Raw genomic sequence first — 8,663 nt, forward strand, 5'->3', positions numbered from 1 at the left:
ACATGCAACCTAAAAGGATCTACGTCTTACACTTTGAAGGCAACATACTTTGAATAACAAAATTAACATGAACCCTAGCAATTTCGAAATTAAGAAATCAAGGTTACATACCTCAAACTTGTTATAGCAAACAAGTTACTTTAATCCTTCCTTTGAAAAGCTTGGAAAACCAGCACCAAAAAGATGATGCCTCTAATGGCTCACTCCTAAACCCTAGAACTAGAAGACAATTGAGGATAGAGGAGAAGAGGTCTTTTTTTTTTCGTTCGGCGCCTTTAGGGAAGTGAGAACCACGAATTTAAAGTCCCAAGGGGTCATATTTATAGCTAGGGATCACAAGGATTTACCCTTATTTGAATAATAAAATATTCAAATTTTTTATTTATTCGAAACAATTATCCTTATCAGCTTCAGGAGGTTTCCAGAAACCCTAATGCAAGAAACGTGTGTCTGGCTCCGTACGCCCAACGTAGTATGGGGTACGCCCAGCATAATGGGTTAATGAACGCGGTTGGCTACGACACTACACCCAACATATGTCAAACTACGCCCAGTGTAGTACGTCTGACTTAAACCCTAATTTGGAGAGTTTGGACACTATATAATCACACTTATGGCTCATGTTACCCTCATTTCTCAGCCTTCATCGTCCATATAGCCTCATCTTGAAACCCAAGACCTTTCCATTGTGTTTTTGAGCTCATTGTGTGCATTTTAGTGTGTTTTGGCTCATTATCAATAAGAAAGAGTTTGGTACAAGGTTATGGATCAAGGAAGAGCTTGTGGATCCTGATTCTCTACTCCATTTCTAGCTTGTTTGAGGTAAAAAGCTATGATCTTGTTCATTAGAAGCTTAGCTTTAGTTTATATGAGTTTTGGACCCTCTTTGGCCCCATGAATGAGATCTAGTGGTTTGACACCACTCCAGGAGCTATGAGTTGCCACTCTTGGTGTTTCTAAGGTTCAAGGTCCATAAAGTTGGCATCTTTAGGGTTTAGAATCATCCATGCATGAGATTATGTCCATTTAATGAAAGTAGAGTGCTACATCTTGAAGTTGGCTCCCTTTGGGGCATGCAAAGTCACCAAGTCAGTGACTTTATGGTTGTAGGTGCTTATTAAGGGTTTGATTTGTGGTTTAGACTTCTGGTCTTAAGTATTAAGTGCTAAAAGTGAGCTTTGACTGAATGGGTGAGTACGTTGGGCGTACAAGTCTATACGCGATTCGTACAAGCCATTTAGTGTGTACGCTTAGTGTACAACTGAGTACGCCCCGCGTACCCAGTCTTTTGGGCTTCGAGTTTGGGCCATTCTTTGGGCTTAGATTTTGGGGGTCTCGTTGGGCCATCTGAGTGCAAATGTTTTGGACTAGGAGAATTGGTGGGCTTTAGGGTGAGGCCCATGTAAGGGTTTGGGCCCAATTTGGAAAATTGGGCCAAGCATGGGCCTTGAACGGTTAGTTGTAGTTTGGGCCTTTTGGATTCTAGGTTTGGGCCTAAGTCTTGGTCCAAACTAGGTAAGGGGTAAAATGGTCTTTTTACCCTAATTATGGACTAATAGTTATGGATTGGAATCCAACTATTAATTTGATGTTATTTGGTATTGATAGCTCGGGGATTCTGTCTCATCCCTATTTTCACGGCGAGAAAAGACCAATTTGTTTATGCTTATTTAAAAATCAGAGTATCATTTTTGAAGAATAATATTACGGAATTTGTTACCAGAAAACATGATAATGATATTATCAAAGCATTTTCGAAGAAATGTATTTATGTTAAAACATTGGGATGTCATCGTCAATACAAAAACATAAGCATAACGAAATATTACAAGTCTTACAGTAATTAAACTAGTGGCCTAATACCCCTTTAATCTCTCAGCAAAATGTATCTTTCATATAAATACATCAAATGAGGGGAATGGAATAAGTTTCATCACGAACCTCAGTTCGTAAAAACAACAAGAAAATTAAGTCAGGGATGGTTATCTAGATAACCGTGCCTAGCAGTGGTTTGACACCTCACTAAATCACAACCTAGACATCATCCCGATAAGTAGATCAATCAGTATAACGACTTGGAATCACTGATAAATCTTGTTTATAGGTTCATAATAACGATAATGAATTTAAATTATGGTAAGCATAACTCACTTACAAGGGAGTTTAGCGAGGAACCGGGCTCTGCGCGGGCAGAACTTCTGAGCCGAAAGCTCTTCTTCTTGGGGCCTTCTGGATCAGGGCTTCGCTAATAACACCTAGGAGGTGCTAGGTAAAGAAATAGAGGCTTTGGGGATGTTTGAGAGAGAATGGGTTGAAGAGGTGTGGAGAAATGAGTGAAAAACGAGCTCTATTTATAGGCTGCCGAGTGCCCAGTACACTGGGCGTACTCAACATTACGCGGGGCGTAATGAGTAAAATAGCAATACGTTAGTCGTAATTTTCCAGGTGTTGCAATCTTGTTCCAAGTCGTAGGGAGGAAGTAGTGGCCCAGATCTTGCCACGTGGCACTTCGAGGTTTAATCCAAAAATTATTTATTTTCTAAAATCCGTAACTTTCGCATACGAGCTCCATTTTTGATGTTCTTTATATCCACTCGTAGGTAGCGACGTGATCTACAACTTTCGTTTAGACTCCGTCGACTACTTTTGATTTTATTTTTAAAGTTGTATTTTAACAGGCTTAGACAGTTAAAGTCCGTTAAAAATTCATAACTTTGTCATCCGACGTCCGTTTTCGACTGACTTTATATCGTTGAGATCTTATTAACGAGATATTCAATTCTCGTTTAGGTTGTGGCGGCTAATATTCAATCGATCTAAAATTCGATATCCGGGCTGTATACTGTTACGCTAAATCTTAGAAAAATCATAACTTCCTCTAATGAAGTTAGATTTGGACGTTCTCTATATGTGCACTCTCGGTTTAACGTCTACTACGAGTTTCGTTTAGGTCGCTAAGGCTAAAAAGTATTTTGTCAAAAAATTACTTTTTACGATACGCGGAGTCGTGTCTGTTGAGACAATAAAGAATAGATCGATAGATTCAGAACAGTAATATGAATCAAAACAGTAAGAGCAATGATCAAAGTTGTGCTTAATGATTAAAAACCAATGCCTTAGAAGAGCTCGATATGAACATCTCATTGAAGGCAAAGTAGGGTAAATACAATCGATACCTAATTACGGTGCATGCATGCACTATAAATAATCTAACCCTATAATCATTAATAAGCGGTGGACAGACCCAACCCATTACAAAATGTACTATTCTATCATACAATACAATTGACACAATCATAAAATAACCCAACAATCTCCCCCTTTGTGTCAATTAAGGAAGGAAGATTCTTCATTGTTGAACACGCTTCCGAACCTTGAAAAGTTTCGGCATCAAACCAAGAAAGGTGTTGCGAACTGAGATGTACCATTTGATCATGTCTGCGAAGCATTTCTTGGCGGCAACATCGTTCGTTCTGTACTGTTCAGTTATTCCCAATACATAGTTCAAACAGTGTGTGGAATAAAGATGCTTGTCTAGTAAACAGAATAAAAACTTCTGAACATTCGTACCATCTCTTGAACTTTGTTGGAACACCACACACCAATTATCTTTCTCAATCTTTTCCAGCCTCATCTTGGAGACATCATTCAGAGCTTCTTTTGGTAGTACAGTTGGTTTCTTTCGTAAAACAACCGCTATCTCCACATCCATTTTCACAACTTTGTGATGTAGGAGATCAACATCCTTTTTAGATGTGCCACGAGGGGTTAGAATTTTTTTTCATTCTTTAATAAGAGATGTAACAAGGAAATTCAGTCATATGGGTTAAGGCACAGTAAGTCTGCAAGTGTAAATTCAAAAACTGAACTTTTTGCTCCACGGACAACTTTGAATTTAGCATTGATAAAGCTTTCCGTTTCAATTGGCCCGATGACTTTCACAGCTGTAATTTTCTTTGAACTCCAAGTTTAATATTGAGGCTTCCCATGCTTGAGGTAGAAAGATAAAAGCGAATGGTTGACAGCATAGTCTGTAATGGGAGCTTTCTCAATTTTATCAAAACAGCGAAACAGGAACGCCTTCGGAGTTATTGGTAGGTCACGCTGCGAATCCAAAGTGTTCTCCAGATCAAATGAAACAACTGGCTCCAACCAGTAAGTACTCGGATTGTCGATAGCCTCGTTCATAATCCACTCCATGGTCCAGGGAGGGAAAAGAGACTTTTGCGTTTCTAGTGTTACCTGTGCATCGTGAAGCTCTTTTTCACGAGCATCAGATTCTTTCGCAATTCGCAAGTTTTCGTCAAGCTCTTTATCACGAGACTTTCGTTTGAGCTTGTCACCTTCATCCTCTTCTTCTTCTTCTTCATCACCATCGATCAACTTTCGTTTGCCTTTTGATCCTGAAGCTTCATTACCCTTCGGATCGTTTGGATTCGGTTTCTGTTCATGTTCACCAAAACCATCAATTGGTTTCTTGACTTCTCCCCCTTGTTTCGGAAGAGAGCTAGACTCTGAAACACCCTCTAACGATTGAGCATTGAGAAGACAGGTTTAAGTTTATCAGCCAGATGTTGGCGAACTGAGACCGCGAGTAAAGAATCACGAGTCTCGATGATACTTAGTAAGTATTGGTTAACTTCTCCAACACAACTTTTTATCACAGCCTTTTCAGACTTGAGTTCATCATTCTTTTTGTTGTGCATGCGACAGTTGCACAGAAAGAAATTTGAGCTTCTCGGTTTTCACCGCAAGTTTATCCATACGCGAATTCTCATTAGCAAGGTCCTCTTGAAGCTTATCAAGTCGGGAAGTAATAGAAGTTTGCAGCTCAGCTTTATCAGCCTGAATTTCAGTGCAAACCTTCAAAAGAGCAACTTTATCGGTTTGAAGAGTCGTGCCAAGACTCGTAATGACCTTATTCGCAGCTTCAATATTTTTGTCTGGCGAATGACGAAAGTCCACCATAAACTCAGTTACATCATTTACTAGTTTTTCGACTTTTTCGGTCGCCTCACGAATAGTATTTTCTGAATTTTCCATAGCTTTGGTAGAGGCATCACGACTTTTGGAATGCTCCTTAGTGAGAGTCTCGATTGCAACACCCCGACTCCCATGTATAAAATTTAAAGCTTTATATTCACATTCTTAGACCTACTCGACGAGTTGGATGCCCCAAATCGTCATGTAGAAGCTGATCAGGCCGCGTGATTTATAGGGCCTACTCGACGACTTGGAGCTGGAATGTGAAACCCTAATTTCCAGGGTTTTGCACCCTATTTAAAGGCTCATTAGTCACCCTCTGCCTCTCTTATCGTCCCCCCTCAACCTCGGAAAACCCTAATCGTGTTATACTCCTCATTTGTGTGTGTAAAAGCTTGAAAGGTGGTTCTAGTGAAAGAAACTTGAAGACTCAAGAGCTTGGATTAAGGAGAAGCTTGTAGATCCAGTACCTACTATGTCTTGGCTTCCATTTGAAGGCACCAAGTTGTTACCTTGATCATTCTAGTGTTAGATCTCCTTATTCAAGGGTTTAAGGCCATTTTTAGCATATTTGTGGGTCATTTCTGGTATTGAGCATGATCTGAAGCTGTAACTTCAGATCTGGACTCCTCTAAGCCCCTATAGTCATAAGGTTATCGAATTTATCAAGCTTTGTCCCTTCCCTTTGTCTTAAATCTCTTCCTTAGCGTGATTTTGGCATTTAAGGTCTTGCATGCACGTAAAGTGTGCAACTTTACGTGGTAACCATACCCTAGGAGGCTAGATCTACAACTTGGGGCCTTGGTTTTGCTTAAAAGCATCTGGATAAGAAAATGACTGAAGGGACTCAACGAGTTGCATGGTCAAATCGACGAGTCGGATGAAGATTGGCCGCTTTTGGTTTCTTCATGGACTCGGCGAGTCAGTGAGATGACTCAACGAGTTAGTTAGGGTTTTCCTGACATTTTGGACATTACATGGACTCGACGAGTTATCTGGAAACTAGGCAAGTCAACTGAGTTTTCACGATTCTTTGAATTCTGAAGGAACTCGACGAGTCAGTAAGCTGCACTCGACGAGTTGGGTCAACATGGACTGTTGACCTTGATTGTTGACTTTGACTTTGACTAAGGGTTGACCAGTTGGACTTTTGAGGGTATTTTGGTAATTTGGGAATTTATGGAAGTGGATCATTGGTAGTTATAGGTGTTGGTGTTTGGAGCCGTGTTCCGGGAGTTTGATATTTCAGTTCCGATCGACATTGTGAGGTGAGTTTTCCTCACTATACTCAAGGGTCGAAGGCACCAAGGCCGGCCCTTTGGATTGTTATCCTGCTTTATTGCTAGTGTGATCTGTTAGATCGGTATCCTGGTAGATAGGATGTTCTATGTGGTTATGATCAGTTAGATCGGTATCTTGGTAGATAGGATGTTGCTATGCTTAGTGATCTGTAGATCGGTTTGTCTGTCTGTAGACTGTTATGTGATTATCTGATATATGTGCACATGATTGATTGAGGGTTGAGGCTTATCTTCTTTGTGTGAGAGCCAACAGACCAGGGCATTCCAACCCGATGGTTGTAGGCCGAGAGTATTCCATCCCGAGGATGATTGGACTCATAGTATGTGGGCATTCCAACCCGATGGTTGTGGGCCGAGGGTATACCATCCCGAGGATGATTACACTCGTAGTATGTTGTCATTCCAACCTGATGGTTGAGGGCCTGGGGCATTCCAACCCGATGTTTGATTGGGTCCATAGTATGTTGTTATTATATGTGTGTTATTGTTGTGCGGGTATTTTGGGGGAACTCACTAAGCTTCGGGCTTACAGTTTTTGGATTTTGTTTCAGGTACCTCAGATGATCGCGGGAAGTCGAAGGCGTGATCGTGCACCTCCTCAGATTTTTATGATCTTGATTTCTGAGATACTCTGATGTCTAAACTATTTTGAAAACACTTTGTAATAACTTAATGGTTTTGAATGGTTGAAAAAGTTTTAAATTGGCTTAAAATTTTGGATGTTATATCGATTAACACCTTGACAGACTCAAAGGAATAGTCATTGCCAGATGATGATTTGGAAGACTTAAGTAAAGTATCCAACTTCTCATTGAGGGCTTTGAATTCCCCCTTCATCATAGGTGCATCTTCGTCATCACTTGATGGTTGAACGTTGAATGGGCTGTAGTGGAAGTCTTGGAAATCATCCCGATCGTCACCAAAAATCGTATCAGAATCATCATTGCGTAAAGGTGAGATTGGGGTAGAACTAGGACCGATCGTAACACCAGAAGCACCTACCCCCGTATCAGATACGCTGACAGTTACTGGTGGTGTACTCGTGGTTGTGGTGGTTGTTGCGGTGGATTCGGTGTAAAGATGAGCGGTTTGAGCAATAGAGATCTGTGGTTGCGAGACTCCCATAAATACATTCGGACATGGAGCAATAGTGATCGGTGTGGAAATGGGTGTAGAAGTAGCAGTAGGAGAAGGTGGAGGAGAAGGAACATGAAAAGTTTCATTTGGTGAGGGAACAGAAGTATGAATCGGAGATGTTACCTTCGTAGCAGTCTGAGTGGGAATGGGCTCCGATACCATTGGTTGCGAACCGACTCTTGTATCTTCAGTTTCATGTTGTACTTGTTCTGTTCTCCGAACATCGAAAATCATGTGAGACTCTAAATCCTCTTCAACGACTGGAGAGGATGATCGCGGCTTACGAGCGACCTTCTTGACTTTCTTCTTTAGAGTTTGAGCTGGTTCGGAAGGACCAGCCTTCTCCTTTCGCTTACCCCCCCTTCTTAGGCTTGTTCGCTTCCTCTAAATCCTTTTGCATTTCAGGTGTTAAAGGACGAGGACCTGATGCAGGTTTCTTCCGATACTTGTTGATGAGCTCGTTGTCTGTTGGAACACAGTTGAGCATTGCCTTTGGAAGAGATCCAATAAAGTCAAACTTCGTAGGATCGGATACGATGAAGTTTAAGGTATGAAAGATCGGGATAGCCGTGTTGTAGAAAGAGTACTCTAAACAAGTTGTACCCAAAGGATGGAACCATAATCTAGGTTGATTCCATGGTAGAGTTCGTACATAATAGTGTAGAAAAGCTTACTTGCACTGTCTGAGCCTGTGACCCGCTCTGAAAAACTTTTGAAAATAAGGGTAAAGAGGCCATTCCACATCGGAGGAAGGTTGGGCTTCTTGAATTTGGATAAGATGGCGAGATTTCCCAAGTAACCCATCTGGTAAAACATCTCTAGAATTGCAGAAGAAGAGATTGACTCTGGATCAACCAGATCCCTAGCTTGAGAAAACCCTAGCAATCGGCTGAATCGAAACTTGGAGATTGATGTTTTATGGGAATCGATCTCAAAGGTAATCACAGACTCACCTTCCTGATAACTTGCAGTTGAGTATGCCCTATGTCACACCCCCAAACCAAGGATGGCGGAAACGTTTAGGGGTGGAGGACTTCATGTATAGTATCACAACAACGAGTATAATAGCGCGCATAGTAAATACAACCATCATAAATATAATTGAAAAAGTTACATCATAGTATGAGTTTACATGTTTCAAAATCAATTACATTATGATGACAAAATATATAGTTTGACGTCTGGCGTCCCATCCTCAAAAGCAGTTGATTACCTGTTTCACTGGTTTCCTGAGAATACAAG

This window comes from Lactuca virosa, chromosome 7 (assembly GCF_052849685.1).
Source record: "Lactuca virosa cultivar CGN04683 chromosome 7, Lactuca_virosa_CGN04683_v6, whole genome shotgun sequence".
Taxonomy (NCBI): Eukaryota; Viridiplantae; Streptophyta; class Magnoliopsida; order Asterales; family Asteraceae; genus Lactuca; species Lactuca virosa.